At 47.3% G+C, this 17,097-nt stretch overlaps 1 protein-coding gene across 2 annotated transcripts in view; it reads right to left on the bottom strand.

The window, feature by feature from the left end:
• The window catches only part of DOCK1 (dedicator of cytokinesis 1), a 540,262-nt gene that overhangs the window by 487,425 nt on the left and 35,740 nt on the right, over positions 1-17,097 (bottom strand). The window lies entirely within an intron of this gene.

Raw genomic sequence — 17,097 nt, 5'->3', positions numbered from 1 at the left:
CTGGGCCCGTGAGCCATGGCCGCTGAGCCTGTGCGTCTGGAGCCTGTGCTCCGCAACGGGAGAGGCCACAACAGTGAGAGGCCCGCGTACCGCAAAAAAAAAAAAAAAAAAAGAAAGAAAAATACATATGATGTGAAATTTGCCTTTTAACTATTTTTAAGTGTACAATTCAGTGATGTTAGTTACATTCACAGTGTTGCTCTCCCATCACCACCATCAATTTCCAGAACGTTTTCATCACTCCAAACAGAAACCCCATAACCATTAAGCAATCACTCCCTATCACTCCCTCCGCCAGCCCCTGATAACCTGTAACTCACTTTCTGTCTCTATGAATTTGACTACTCCAGCCACCCCATTAATCAAACAGTATTATCCTTTTGTGTCTGCTTCTTCCACTTAGCATAATGTTTTCAAGGTGTATGCACATCATACCATGTATCAGAATCATTTCTTTTTATGGTGGAATAATGTTTAAAATAGAAAGAGAACTAAAGCTCTTGTCAACAACATTTCAATTATCACTTCATATACTATCTTATATTTCTATTAACAGACTTTTCTCATTAGATGACTTTTTCCTATCTGTAAATCAATGACACATGGACTGAATATTTTTTGAAAACCGAACTGATTCTTTAAATTACCACATAGCCAATGCTGCTATTAAGCAATCAAATAGACAAAAAATATGTCTAATATTAGGAAGCAATCCTTCAAACTGACAATATGCAACAAATGTCTGAAATCCCTGGGGCTTCGCTGGTGGTCCAGTGGGTAAGACTCCGCGCTTCAACTGCAGGGGGCCGAGGTTCGATCCCTGGTCAAGGAACTAGATCCCACATGCTGCAACTAAGAGTTGGCATGCCACAACTAAGAAGTCTGCATGCCACAACAAAGATTCCGCATGCTGCAACTAAGACCCGGCACAGCCAAAAATAAATAAATAATAAATTAATAAATAATTTTTTTTAAAAAAAAAAAGCAGTTCTGTTCCTCCTAGCTAAGCACGTAAAAGTCATTCCATTAAATGCAGGCCAAACTTTTGCTCAAGCATGGAGATAAAGGCAACTATCACACTGCTTTTGACTCCCAAATATTCAATTAGCCTACTTTCAATAAGAATAAATAAATACAGTAATGTTTTTCCTTCCTAGTGGATTCTCCCTAAAAAGATGTCAGACTTGAGGCAAAATTCTTCGTAAACCTTTCATCAATCAGGATCAAACTCTCATCCACCCATCCTGAACACCCTGTTGGACTAGGCTGTCCTTTACAGGCACCATTACTGTGTCCATTTCTGGAGTTCTCCCTGTTCACATCAGGTACAAACTTCTCCAACAAGCATGGGGGGCCTCCATCATCTGACTGATCGCCTGGCCCTCCTCCCAACCACACACTCCTGGTCCCTGTCACTGCTTCTCCTTGAAAGAAAGAAGTCACACCTGTGTGCCACTCCTTATTCCTACCCTGCCAAAGGGGTCTTCCCACCAGTGTCACCTCTTCCAGAGAGCCAAGTCCAAGCGTGTGTTGGCTCTTTCAAACCCCTTCTACAAAAAAACCCAGCAACACAGCACACTTCCTGTCGCCAGCTCCATAACCAAGCTACATTTGTGGTCTCTGGAAGCAGACAGAATGGGCAGGGTACCACCTCTCCCCAGGTAGACCTGGGTGACCTCCAGCAAATGCCCTATCCTCCGCATCTTCAGCTTCCCCATCTGTATAATAAGGAGACTGATATCTACCTCATAGGATGGGGTGTGTACTTTGTGTCTTAAAGAAAACAATGCTGGGACTTCCCTGGCGGTCCAGTGGGTAAGACTCCACGCTCCCACTGCAGGGGGCCGAGGTTCGATCCCCGGTCAGGGAACTAGATCCCGTGTGCCGCAACTAAGATCCCGCATGCCGCAACCAAGACCCGGCGCAGCCAAATTAAAAAAAAAAAAAGAAATGGATCTGTTAATTTGATGCAATGTGTTGCCTGCAGTGAACACTTAGTAAATTGTAAAAGCTCTTGTGTTTGAGGGTATTTTGTTTTTAACTGCCACAAAGTCTTAGCAGACTATCACATGTTCACAGAGGTGCTTTGTGTCCACCTAGAGGGGTGGGATAGGGAGGGTGGGACGGAGACACAAGAGGGAGGACATATGGAGATATATGTATATGTATAGTTGATTCACTTTGTTATACAGCAGAAACTAACACACCATTGTAAAGCAACTATACTCCAATAAAGATGTTAAAAAAATAATAAAACATCAATAACCATATATACATAGAAAATTCTATTTGCACAGGTATTTTCCAATATTTTCACCCAAACTCATAAAATTTAAATGTCCTCAACTGACATAAATGGTTATTAGTAGTTATTAAGTTTATTTAGCATTTTATGGTGAATCTTTAACAAGAAATAACAGCATTAGATAAAGAAAGCTCAAAACATATGCCAGCCTCTCCCAGCCCAGCACAACCACTTTCAAAGCCTTTAGGAACCATAAATGCATTTATCATCATTCTTAACGGCATCCTGCCAGGATACCTATTCTATTACAGATGCAGAAAAAATAAACACATCAAAAACAATACAAATAAAATAAAATGGACAAGTCCACTGTAAATACATTCAGGTCCGTGTGAACTTTGTAAGGCATACACGCAAAAACCTTTAAGTAGTGGCCCCTCCATCTCTGAAGCAGGCAGAGAAAAGCAGTTGTGAAAATCTCATACAAGAATAGAGACATTTCAAATTTAACTATGAAATGAGGCTTTAAAGACCCATGATTTCACAGATGAAGAGAAAGGGAGCCTCCGAGGGTGTATGCATGTGGCCCCAAATGACACAGCAGAGCTTGGACCACAACAATGGCTGCCCAGCCCCCAGCCTTAAGAATCCCACATTTAAATGCAAGTTAAAAGACTCAACTATACACATTATTGGACAAGGAAGTGGGAGGGAGGAGGAAGTGTGGTAGATAAAAAAATGGCCCACAGAGACGTTCACATCCAAATCCCAGAACCTGTGAGGATGCTCCCTTACACAGCAAAGGGGGCCAGTGCAGATGTAATTAGGTTAAAGATCTTGACATGGGGGTGCTAATCCTGGGTTATCCAGGTGGGTACCATGTAATCACAAGGTTGCACAAGCGACAACAGGAGTGTCAGAGTCAGCCAGAGATGTGACCATGGAAGCAAGGAAGGGGCCACAAGCCAAGGAGTATTGGCAGCCTCTAGAAACTGGAAAAGGCAAGGAAAGGACTCTCCCCCAGAGCCTCCAGAAGGAATAGAGCCCTGCCAAAACGTTGACTTTAGGACTTCTGACGTCCAGAACTGTAAGATTATAAATCTGTGCTGTTTTAAACCCCTAAGTTTGTAATTTGTTATGGCAGCAATAGGAAACATATGCAGGGAGGAATGTGGAAAACAATTTAAAAGTGGTATTTTGTGGTTGACTTATTCACTGCTGAGCAGGGTTGCAAGCATCTGAACAAGTCTGAGGCTGAGGTTCCCCGATTCTTGGGTGATAGAAAAATGAGAACAATGCAGTGATTTTTCTTAAGTAAGCCCGAGAGTATTCAATGTAAAAGGCTATGCCTTATTCTGATTACGTGACCTTTCGAAGTTGCCCCTTTTTGGAGGTGGGGGGTGAAAGCAGAGACGAGAAAGACCAGAGGCATCTTCTTCTTTACGAAGGATGATGATGACAGATGGCATCTGGCTTTAAACATGTCTTTACTTGACAGAAGCACAGAGATGGCGGCCTTTCTGCAGTTTGTCTTCTTTATCTCTCTGGTCTGTTAAGATGTGGGAACACCTCTGCAAGAGAACATGGGCATCGCGCCTCCATTCACATCTTTGGAGAGAGCAGCCTTCACCTCCCTCTGGCTGGTGGGTGTTCCCTTAATCGATTCCTCCTCCTCAAAGCCATTTACCTTTCTTTTTTTTTTTTTTTTTTTTTTTTTTGGCGGTACACAGGCCTCTCACTGCTGTGGCCTCTCCCGTTGTGGAGCACAGGTTCCGGATGCACAGGCTCAGCGGCCATGGCTCACGGGCCCAGCCGCTCCGCGGCATGTGGGATCTTCCCGGACCGGGGCACGAACCCGTGTCCCCTGCATCGGCAGGCGGACTCTCAACCACTGCACCACCAGGGAAGCCTGTCATTTACCTTTCTTAATAGCCTGACTTGAGACGGCGTCACTGGGTATAAATGCACCTTCACATGAATTTCTCAGTCCTGGACCGCAGAGTCCAGCACACAAGCTTGACGTGTTATTCATGTGAAAAGTGAAATGGGAAAGGATGTGGAGATGAACTCAACTCAAAGCTTCTTTCCCAGGATGGGGCGTGGAGGGTAGCTTTTTTCTGGCAGGGCCAGCAGCAGCACAGAGTAAGGAAGCACATGGATCGTTTTTTCCCAAAATAAAAAATAAACACTCTGGTCTGTGCTTCACACAGCTTAGATGCACCAGAGATGTTGAAAAGCCAAAGTCATCTCCTCTACTCAGTCTCCTGATCACCCTAAAAACGGCTGCCGAGGAACGTAAGGCAAGAACTGGGGGGGGGCTTCCCTGGTGGCGCAGTGGTTGAGAGTCCGCCTGCCGATGCAGGGGACACGGGTTCGTGCCCCGGTCCGGGAAGATCCCACATGCCGCGGAGTGGCTGGGCCCGTGAGCCATGGCCGCTGAGCCTGCGCGTCCGGAGCCTGTGCTCCGCAACGGGAGAGGCCACAACAGTGAGAGGCCCGCGTACCGAAAAAAATAAATAAATCACTGGAGCTCATAAATCATACAGGAGAGCTTCCATTTACACCAAGATTATTAATAACACTGACGGTGACGATAATACAGATGAAGATGATGATGGTGGTGGCGAGGGTGATGGTGATAGTGATGACGATGGGGGTGATGATGCTGGTAGTGACAGTGGCTGACATTTACTGCGTATATTTCCTGGGCGAGCCAGTGGGCTAAGAGCTTCACATGTTCAGCTAATTCAACCCTCATGACAGTCCTCGGAGGTGAAGATAAAATTTTTCCCACTTCCCTCATCAGGGTTTATAGCAGCTCAGAGTCAGCCCATACATGAGCAGCCAGTGGAGGGGCTATACAGGGCCAGAGGCCAGCCTGGATGAGAGGCCAGAATGCCAAAGCCCTGCAGGGTCTCTTCCTCAAACTTCGCCCTCTCTGGGCCTCACATTGCCCTCCTGATGGCTTCCCACAAATCACAACATCCAGCCTGGATCCCTGACAGGCAAATATGCCTGTGCATTCCTGAAGTCCACCAGTGTCTACAACATCATGGTAATGGATTTCTCATTCCTTACACAGAAGAACCCAAATTGAGGTAATTCCAGAAACGCAAGGTTGGTTTAACATCCAGAAAACCGATTCATGTCATTCACCACTTTAACAGAGTCAATGATGAAGAAGCGTACGATCATCCCAGTCGGTGCAGAAAAAGAATTCAATGAAATCTAACTCCTATTCAGGGAAAAACAAAAAAACCTACTTGACTACTGACATTGGGGGGGGGGGGCGGAGGGGGAACACTACAGTCCATCAGCCCATTTAACAGATGAAAACACAGAGACCTCCAGAGGAGTCATGACTTGCTCAAGGAGGCACAGCAAATGACAGGAGCCCTGGGACCCTGGGGTGTCCCTTCCAGACTGTCTCCACCACACCACTCTTCCTGACCCAAGCCTTCACCATCTCTCACTGAGATGAAAAATAATACTGCAGCTGGTTTCCTATATAAAATCTTCTCTCCATCACCAAAGTTACCTTCCTTAAATCTTAACTCCAAAACACTATGTGGTTTCTCTTGGCTTTCTGAATAATGGCTAATTCTCAGACAGCCCAGCATTCAAAGCCCTGTGGGATCTGACTTCGGTCCACCTTTCCGACCTCGTCTCCCCCCCACTCCCCCTCCCCCACCCCAGGCCTATCACGAGCTGCTCCTGCCACTAGGAATGCCCCTCCCTCCACTCCCTCTGAAGACCCCACTTGTCTACAAGGGCTGCCTTTAACTTCACATCCTTTTCCAGATCCTTACTGAATTCTGACATTTTCCCCCAGACCAAAAAAAGGTACATGCACACCTGAATTAATTGCTTGCTTCCCAACTTTCCTATGAACTCTGTGACACCCCACAGCCTTGAAGGGTTACTTATCTATATCTGTCTCTTCCTCCAGACCCAACTCCTTGGGGAAAGTAAACATTTGTTAATCACTGGATTTTCCACAGTAGCTAACACCATGCCTTGCAGGCACTCAACAAAAATTCACTGCATTTAACCAGACCACAAAGTATTCTCCTTCTTGTGAGGTTTGCAACAGAGTGAAAGCAAACACTGTATGTGTTCCTTTTCAAAATGATCTTGACCTCTACAGACAGTTCCAGGAGCCCGAGACTTATTCAATCAATAAGAAAGAGAGACACAGCTTTCCCAGCTCTGCTTTGGGTTTCTTCCACCTAATGAGATAATCCACCATCAGCGCAGGTTCAAAGCCTCCTTAATGCACCAAAGGCATGGGCTTGACCACACATCACTTCTCAAAATCTGCTCGGCTCCCAGCTTCTCTCCCTATTCCACACACTGTCCCCCTGAAACATGACTTCAGGATTTCAAGTAGCAATTTAAAAGTTAACTAATTCTTGGGCTTCCCTGGTGTCGCAGTGGTTGAGAGTCCGCCTGCCGATGCAGGGGACACGGGTTCGTGCCCCGGTCCGGGAAGATCCCACATGCCGCGGAGCGGCTGGGCCCGTGAGCCATGGCCGCTGAGCCTGCGCGTCCGGAGCCTGTGCTCCGCAACGGGAGAGGCCACAGCAGTGAGAGGCCCGCGTACCGCAAAACAAAAAAGTTAACTAATTCTTTTAGAAAGTCAATTTGTGAAAATTAGTGGCTCTGTGATCTCATTCCCTGTGTCTCGCCATCAGTGGGGAAAAAATGTTCAACAGCAGGCATCTTCGCAGGGCTGGGGAAAATGCAGACCGTGTCCTTAAGGGGACGGGGCGTGGACCCTGGCTGTGCCCCCCACAGGGCCTCCTTCTCAGGGGCTGTCTTGCTCTCCTTGAGTTTCACGAGCCCAGCACATGTTTATCTAGTCCCTGCCAACCAGAGACACACAGTGTTTCCCAAGCCTCTATCTGGCGTCTGCTCTGGTCCAGCAGTGGGCTGGTGCTGATGTTGCAGAGATGAGCTGAGCACAGTGCAGCCCCAGGGAGTAAAGTCACCCCGCAGCCTGGTCTCTAAGGAACAACCTTTTCACATACTGGACCCATTCAGGAAAAACAGTGTCGAAAGAATCAGAAAACACCTACGTACAACCTTTGACCTTGACTCTGGGCAAGGAGCAGCTCCCACCCTACATCAGAGCTAGGGGCTGGGCTTCCTAAATTTTATTGTAAAAAAGAGACTGGCACCCACTCAATTACCAGTTTCTATGGTCCACAGCCCAGTCCTTCCACCTCTCTGAGTTGGGGGCAGGCAACTCTGGCAGGGTTAGAGCCTCCCAGAGGCCTGAGCCATGGTGACTCTCAGCACTGCTTTCACCATCAGCCTTACTTTTGCCCAGCACCTAACAGTACCTGGCACACAGCAGGAGCTCTAACCTGGATGGAAGGAAGGAAAAGGAACAGGATAGGGAAGGGAAGGAAGATCCTTAGAGCCTGGTCCTAAGGATGCCCCTACAAGTGTTGTCCCTAATAGTTTTTAAAGATAAAACAAATAAAAAGTAAAATACTTAGGAACAAACTTAACTAAGGAGGCAAAAGACTTGCACGCTGAAAACGACAGATCAGTGTGCTGAAGGAAATTAAAAGATGCAAATACATGGAAAGTCATCTCATGTTCATGGACTGGAAGACTTAATATTGTTAAGATGTCAGTGCTACCCAAAGAGATCTACAGATTCAATGCAATTCCTATTAAAATCCCAATGACAGGGACTTCCCTGGTGGTCCAGTGGTTAAGACTCCAAGCTTCCACTAAAGGGAGCATGGGTTCGATCCCTGGTCAGGGAGCTAAGATCCCACATGCCACGTGGTGTGGCCACAAAGTAAATAAATAAAAGAAACCCTTCTCTAGAGCGGGCACTCACCCATTTAAAAAAAAAAAAATCCCAATGACATTTTTGCAGAAATAGAAAAATCCATCCCACAGGAGCCCAAATAGTCAAAACAATATTGAAAAAGAACAAAGTTGGAGGCCTCACACTTCCTGATTTCAACACTTACTACAAAGCTCTGGTAATCAAAACTGTGTGGTATAAACAGACATACAGACTAATGGGATAGAATAAAGAGCCCAGAAATAAACTCTCACATATACGGTTCAATTATTTTGACAGGGGCGCCAAGACCTGGAGAAAAGACAATCTTTTCAACAAATGGGGTGTTGGAAAAACTGGCATCTGTATGCAAAAGAATGAAGAATCGTTCACAAAAGTAACTCAAAATGGATAGAAGACGTATACATAAAAGCTAATAAAACTGCAAAGCTTTAGAAGAAAACACACAGGAAAAACTTCATGGCACTGGATTAGGCAGAAATTTCTTGGCTATGACACGAAAAGCACTGGGAGCAACCACAATGACAAAAGCAGATGTGGACTCCAGCAAAATTAACACCTGTCGTGCGTCCAAAGGAAACTATCAAAAGAATGAAAACGCAACCCACAGAACGGGGGAAAATCTTTACAAATCCTGTAACTGACGAAGAATCGATAACCAAAACATACGAGGAATTCCTACAATTCGATAATAAAAAACAACGCAATTCAAAAATGGACCAAGGTCTTGAAAAGACATTTCTCCAAAGAAGATACACAAATGGCCAATAAGCATATGAAAAAATGCTCAACATCACTAGTCAAATCAAAAACTACGAGATAGGGCTGCCCTGGTGGCGCAGTGGTTGAGAGTCCGCCTGCCGATGCAGGGGACGTGGGTTCGTGCCCCGGTCCGGAAAGATCCCACATGCCGCGGAGCGGCTGGGCCCGTGAGCCATGGCCACTGAGCCTGCGCGTCGGGAGCCTGTGCTCCGCTACGGAAGAGGCCACAACAGTGAGAGGCCCGCGTACTGCAAAAAAAAAAAAAAAAAAAAAAAGAGAGATAGCAACGAAGAGTCAACGCAGCCAAAAATAAATTAATTAAATAAATAAATTTTTAAAAACTACTAGGTATCACTGCACATTCACTAGGATGGCATTCTTTTTTAATAGAAAAGAAAAAGTATTGGCCAAGATGTGGAAAAATTGGAAACTTTATAATATTGCTGGTGGGAATGTAAAATGGTACAGCCGCTGTGGAAAACAGTTTAATGTTTCCTCAAAACATTAAACTTAGAATTACCATATGATCCAGCAGTTACACTTCTGGGTATACAGCCACAAGAACTGAAAGCAGGGACCTGAACAGATATGTGTACGGCCATGTTCATAGCAGCACTATTCACAATAGCCAAAATGTGGAAGCAACCCAAGAGTCCGCCAACAGATCAAATGTGGTCTATACATACAATGGAATATTCTTCAGTCTTAAAAAGGAGGGAAATGCTGATACCTTGGATACCTTGAAGTGTCCAAGGATACCTTGAAGACACTATGCTAAGTGAAGTAAGCCACACACAAAAGACCAGATATTCTATAATTCTTCTTATATGATGTGCCTAGAATTCTTAAAATTCTTAGAGACAGAAAGTAGGATGGTGGTTGCCAAGGGCTGAGGAGGAGGGGACTGGGGAGTTAGTGTGTAATGGGTGGAGAGTCTCAGTTGGGGAAGATGACAAAGCTCTGAAGATGGAGGGGGTGATGGTTGCACAACAACGTGAGTGCGCTTAATGCCACAGAACGGTACACCTAAAAATGGTAAAAATGGTAAATTTATGCTATGTCTATTTTACCATAACAATAAAAAAAGAAGCAATGAATAAAAAGAAAGATTGCTAAAGTAAATGAGGAAAATTCCCAGTGGACCCAGCATCCCCCATCTCTGTGAGCTGTGAAACATACAAACTCCCAGTGGGTGTAGCAGCTTCCCTTACCTGGTTCAAAACATCAGGTTCAAACCAGAAGGAGAAATGATAGGAAAACTAGAGGTGATGGGCTCAAGGTCAAAAAATACCTCCAGCTGCATGCACGAGTGTGGGTCTGACAGAATACCCACATTTCTGAAAAGGGTACCACTTTCAAAGTCACAAAGTTACTTATCTGGGGTTCATCTCTTTCTTTCCTAGGAATGGAGAGATTGTTTTCTCTGCCAATAAAATTCCCTGCAGCAAGATTTCATGCAATGTTGGATATTAGAATCACTGAACTCATGCAAATAATTAAAGAAATGGTGCAGGGGCATAGCAAGATGAGAGAACCGTCTTTGGTTATTCATTATTTCTTTTTGCCTTTTGTATGGAAACAGGTGTGAGGGATGGCAAAGATAAGATAGTGAAAAGAAATACATAAAAGAGTCTTCTGCCAAATTCTCACTGAACTGACAGACACAATTCAAAGACATTTTAATATCTTTCTTTAGAATAAAGTATCATTGTAGCCTTATCCACAACGAGGCAAAAACGATCTCATTTCTATCTGGCCCAAAGGGTCGCAGTGCTCCAAATATGCAGGTTTCTTAGGAAATATACTGGTTGTGGATGAGTTTGGGCTTTATTGCTTTTCCGTGACACGAAAAATGAGTCCACCTTTCAACACTTTTGTCTTTCATAAAGTCAGTGCCAGGGGAGAAGACCATTGACTTCATTATTGATGGTCTTTGCAAATCCACCCACAAATCAGAAAAGATTTAGCTGACCTGAATATTATCTCTTTTTGCATTTCATTTTGCTCAGCGACAAAGAGATGCAGAGGAGAGACGGGGGAGAGATCTAAACTCTTTAATCATCCTTCTTCAGGCAGAAAGGTTACTGCAATTTGGGAAAATATATGCCAGTGAAACAACTCGGCTCTTACCCACCCCATGTCCCCTCCACCACCCACTCCCACCCCAGCCGTGGAGACCTTACAGTGACCTCACCCCACAGGGCTCGGAAAACACCATGAAGCTCCCTGCAGACGGCACTGCAGACCCACCAGCCACGTGGGCTGTGAGCCCAGGGCACTGGACAACCAGGGGCTGGTCTAGCGAGATTCCCGATGGGGAAGACAGGAGCCTGGCCCCCTCCGATGTTTGTCTGGTTTGACACACGTCTTATTTCTCCGCTACAGACCTGGCCAGGACTTGCAACTTCCTCCCACTGGTCAAACTGGTTCTACCTAAAGGGCACAGTGAAAACACACACAGGCCTGGGAGCCTGGGGAAACAGAAATGAGCCAGGTCCCCTCCACCGGGGACACACCATAAACAAGGAGAGGAGTGACAGAACTGAGCTTAGTCCTGTTTACCTGTGATTCTCAACGATAAGGTCTCTTTGACACAAGCCCCCATTCCTCTTACTGGGCTGAAGCTTTGATTGGTTTTGCGGAATGAGGCCATGCCTTCTCCTCTTCGTTTTTTCAAATCTAATATTAGCAGTGACGAATAAAGGGGAAAGACAAATGGAACCTTCCAGAAGGCTAATGTGTTCTTCTTCGTGGCCAAAAATAATAATATCACAAATAAAGCTAGCAGTCAACCTGGGGGAAGCCTTTGCCATCGTGCAAATGTAAGCAGAGGGGTTCCCAGGTCACCGTACCGCAGGGTCACCACAGCCCTCACCCCACCCCTGGACTCTGTCCCAAAGCCTCTCCTCCTGTCTGGAAGGCCCTTTCTTCCCCCTCTCCACTCACCTGGCTTGGCCCTCCACTTCATCCATCACACGTAAGGAAAGCTTCCCCATCACTTCTCACCCAGTGAGGGAGTTACTGGGGGAGAAGCATCCTCACAGGAGCTCAACAGTGCCCTCTGCCCACCCTGACGAAGCGCCATCAGAAAACCGCCCATTTGCAACTCACTGCAGGAAAAGCACGTATCCCTTAACAGGTATCCAATAAATGCTTGTCACAGGGAGCCTGAAGACAGGCTCCCTCCTGTGGCTTCCCACTCCATGAGGAGTTCTTCTAAAGCACCACAGGACGGTTTAGCCCTTTACCTCTCTGCTCTCCGACTCCTGCCACACCTGCCCTGCATCAGTTCCATCTTTGCATCCTTGCTTCACACTGCCTGGCGCCCAGAGGGACACCAATGTTCATTGAGTGAATCATTTAACCAATCAACACAGGTTTTCAAGCGGCAAAACTACTCCTTGAATCCCAAACCCGTTGGAAAACACTGCAGTTTTGTTTGCATTTATTTCACATTAGAAACTAAGGACAAGACTGGGGTCTTAGCCGGCAGAGACAGCTTCTGACACCTCCGTTCTAACAGCCTCACCGGGGAGGCGTGTCCTGGAGGTCTGACCACACGCTCAGAATAAGCATAGTTTCACTTGGGCAAATGGTGCCAATGATCCTGCCCAGGGCACCTGCACACTCAGGCCCATTAGCAAACCACACGCCCTGGACGGATGGGCTGTGAGGAGCAGCAAGACGGAGCAGGTCTCTCTTGGCTCTGGGTGTGGAAAAGATGCTGCCCGGCAACCCAGCCCCTCACTGGTCACCCTTGGGTTGACCCTCGTCGAGAAGCAGAGGCCTGAGTGGACAGTGTCCCGGCACTGCCTTGAAGGAGGGAGCTGAGGGGCCTGACTTGGCCGGACCCGGGCTACCTGCCTCTCGTGTCTGTCTTCTCAGGTGTGTAGATGAATCTGATCCAAAGGCCTTGCTCCAGCCGAAGCCATCAAGTGTGAGGTTCAAGCCCCCTGAGGACACAAGACCAATCTTCCCTTAATCACTTGACCAATTTGCCCTCCGTGGACAGTGCACAGATGGGGCGAAGGCAGCATGTTCACTGAGGGGGTGTGTACAGGTGGGCTGCCTTTCACAAAGCAGACCCCAGCATGTGCTCACAGACCTTATGTGACGTGGGCCCACAGGCAGGCCTGCAGATAAAGACGAGGCAGTAAACAAACCAGTGCACACGGGGAGGGTCTCCCCTGCCCGCCCATTCACTGCTCAGAGCTCTCCTCTGCCCCAGACCCGCCTGCCAGGAGCTGCTTTAGGCCTCTGTCCTCCCCATCAGGTTGCTAAGCCCACACCTGGCCAGACCGTCATGCTCTTGAACGTGGCTGTAAGCCCACAGAACACCCAGCAAGGCCGAGGCAGGGTGCTGTCCCAGCAGAACTGGCTACATAATTTTCAGAGCCCAATGCAAAGAAAAGTGTGAAGTCCCTTATTCAAAAGTGATTAAAAATTGTAAGACAATTAGGATGGCTATTACCTTTAAAAAAAAAAAAAGGCAAGTGTTGGTAAGGAGAGACTGGGCACTGCTGGTGGGAATATAAAATGGTGCAGCTGCCATGGAAAAGTTTTGTGGTCCCTTGAAAAATTAAATATATGATTAACACCTGACCCAGCAATTCCACTTCTGGGAATATATCCAGAAGAACTGAAAGCAGGGACTTGAACAGGTATTTGTATAGCCATGTTCATAGCAGCAGTATTCACAATAGCCAAGAGGTGCAAGAAGCCCAAGTGTCCATCAATGGACGAGCAGATAAGCAAACTGTGGTCCACGCACACAATGGAATATGATTCAGCCTCAAAAAGGAAGGGGATTCTGACACGTGAGACAACATGGATGACCCTTGAGGACATTATGCTAAGTGAAATAAACCAGTCACAAAAGGACAAACATTGCATGATCTATCTCACTTATATGCGTGTTCCCGGAGTAGTCAAACTCACAGAGACAGTAGAATGGTGGTTTCCAGGGGCTGGGGAGCAGGGTACAGTGCTTAATGGGTACAGAGTTTCAATTTGGGAAGATGGAAAAGTCCTGGAGATAGATGGGGATGATGGTTGCACAGCAGTGTGGATGTACTTAATGCCACTAAACTAGACACCTAAAAATGGCTAAATTCATCAATTTTACGGTATGTACCTTTTTACCACAATTTTTTTTAAAAAAGAAAGAAAAAGAAGTAAGAGCAAGGTCTTGTGTCACTGCACAGGTTTCAGGCCTATGAATCTGGCTCTGGCTCCCAAGGAGGATTCTTTTTCCAGGACGAAGCTGCCCCATTTCGCAAAGGCAGTGCCTCTCCAGCAGAGCTCCTGCGAGTCTGACTGCGATGTTATATTTTAATAGTCATTTCAATTGACTACAGAAATACAGCCTCACATAATAAAATTGCTTTTGCACCATGGTAGAAATACTTAGCAAGAGATGAGCAATACTTAGCAAGAGGCTATAAAAACCTATTTGCTTGCTTACAGAGTTGCTGGACAAAAGCAGAAGATAAAGGGAAGGCAGGAGAGAATCCATCCCAGGATACGCACGCAACAGTGTGCCCGCCACTACACTCAACAGACAGGATCCACTCAGTATTTTTGTATAATGCACTGAACATCTCCCCACCATTTCTACTTGTTTCATTTTTAACTTTTACAGCTCCATCACATCTGACATCAGAAAACACACATTTCCCTGCAATTCCGTTGTTCCCTGTCACTCACCACAGCAGGCTCTAGATAATACCACGCCTGACCCCTGAGAAATGACAACACCCACCAACCCCAAAATATTTCCTCCACCAAAGCAGTTTCCCAGGAAAAATCCCAACTGCAAATGAGGTATATCCTAGCACGCTGTTCCCGTGAGGGCTCTGCCGCAAAGGCTTCCAGTGAGACAGATGGGGGGCTCACCAGCACCACGATCATCATCACTAAGAATACCGACACCCACACACCACCTCCACCACCATCATGGTAACCATCACAGCTCAGTTTCACTCTGCGCTTCCTAACACCAGACACTCCATTTAAGGCTCCACGTACTGGACCTCCCTGGTGGCTCAGTGGTTAAGAATCCGCCTGCCGATGCAAGGGACACGGGTTCGAGCCCTGGTCCGGGAAGATCCCACATGCCGCGGAGCAACGAAGCCCGTGCGCCACAACTACTGAGCCTGCGCTCTAGAGCCCGCGAGCCACAACTACTGAGCCTGCACTCTAGAGCCTGCGAGCCACAACCACTGAGCCCACGTGCCACAACTACTGAAGCCTGTGCACCTAGAGCCCCTGCTCCGCAACAAGAGAAGCCACCGCAATGAGAAGCCTGCGCACCACAAGGAAGAGTAGCCCCCGCTCGCCGCAACTAGAGAAAAGCCCGTGCGCAGCAACGAAGACCCAACACAGCCAAAAATTAATTAATTAATTGTAAAAAGAGGCCATGTACTTCCTCACTTCACCCCACACTAAGATGTGGGTACTAACTGCATCCCCATTTCTTCATATAAAGCTCTGAGCAAAGAACAGGGAAGGAGGGTGTGCTGTGTAACTGACCACCATGGGCATCACGTGACCTCTGGCTGGGAGAACGCCCTCCCTGGCTGTTCAAACAAAGAGCAACTATGCTGCGGCTTCACAAACAAGGGCTGTGGAGCGCCTGCTCTATAGCCAGCCGCACTGCGCTTCAAAGGGACAGGGACAATCGGGCACAGCATCAAAGGCCCCACATCCCTTACTCCAGAATGCTGCTGAGACATCATGAAATAACAATTTCATTAATCCCATGAACAGAACCCCAGTCTAGAGGAGAAGCTTCCTCCCCATGTCACACCTGGCTAAGCTTCCCCTGCAAGCAAGCACTCACCAGAACCCCCAAGACTATCAGCCCATCCAGCAAACGAGGAATGTTTACCACCCAAGGTGCCAGGTGAGCACCATGGGGCAGGTGGAGACTCACAAGGCAAACAAGACAAGATTCCTCCACCCTGAAGAGCTCCCCATCTCAAACAATCTCCCTCCAGCCAAAAATGGAGCCATGACTGATACACACCCTGCCATAGACCTGTGACGGGAAACCAGGTCCCCAAATGACACAACCAGCAAAAACTGTAATGAGAGCTACTGAACCATGACCATGGAACAGTCTCTCAAGGATGACCTGATACAATTACCTCAAGACTTGGCAAGGGAGGTATTACTACCACCATTCCCATTTCACAGGTAAAGAAACAGAGGCACAGAGGTGTTAAGCTGCCTGCTCAAAGTCACAGAGCTAGAAGGAGGGGAACATTGCGTTTTGGAGCCAGGAGTCAGACGCTGGCGTGTGTGTTGCTACAAAACATCCAGGTGACATTCTAAAGGAGCACCACCCGCGCGGGCAACTGGACACGGCTCTTCCTCCCTGGCTACTCTCCCTCTGGTGCTCCCTGAATAGCTCTCATAAAACCAGGCGGAAAGATGTCAAAACAAAAGTCACACAAAATATCATCTAATATCACACAAAGACTGTCACAAGCAAACCTTGTCACCAAGTCCTTTTTAGGTGAAATATTCTCTAGTGATACTTTTCCCTCCAGATCCTTCCCGCACCCGTCCAACTGCTACATTTTCCTAACGTGAATTTATGGTTATTGCACAAAAAAGACATTCAATACCCCCACGCTCTCATCACACAAAGAGATTCATCCGTGTCCCAGGTCTGCCCTGCTCCTCTGAAGTAAAACAGGGGAGCACCGATGGTCTGGGGAGAGGAGGGGTTTGCGAGCATGGATCCCATCATAGGAACATTCCTCACCCAACTACCTATTCAGGACCGCCTTGTGCAGTTGCTAGGTTGTTGACTGCACAAGGGTCAGGGCCGAAGGGCATATGTGGGAGGGAGGCCTGGGTGAGGGTCAGGGGTTCTGGCGAGCACACCGGCTGGGTGTGCTTCCCGCCGGCGCCAGCAATGCCTCAGCCGCTCGCTCTGACGACCAGGTGCGGAGACACAAGCCACACAGGCACACAGCCTCCACCTCAGGACGGCGGACAGGGGCAAGGGTCCCTTGTGAGGGAGAGGATGGAATATCAAAGGACCAGAAGAGCTGATACACTTGCAGGGGCAGCAAGTTTGGGGTTAATCGTAGCTGAATAGCTGGACGCAAGGATCACGGGTTGCTTAAGAGGCTAAGACTCCGGGGAAACGGGGCCTCTTGTCCAGTGTGCTGGCCCTCAGACCCAGGCACTGGAACCTTCTTGCTCCATCTCTGGTACTGGAGGGCCCTCTCCCAGTCTCCAGGGCATCAAC

Source organism: Mesoplodon mirus, assembly GCF_964341445.2.
Source record: "Mesoplodon mirus genome assembly, chromosome: 2".
In the NCBI taxonomy this organism is placed as follows: domain Eukaryota; kingdom Metazoa; phylum Chordata; class Mammalia; order Artiodactyla; family Ziphiidae; genus Mesoplodon; species Mesoplodon mirus.
Note: the sequence above shows the minus strand (reverse complement) of the source record. Positions and strands in the feature narration are given on the sequence as shown.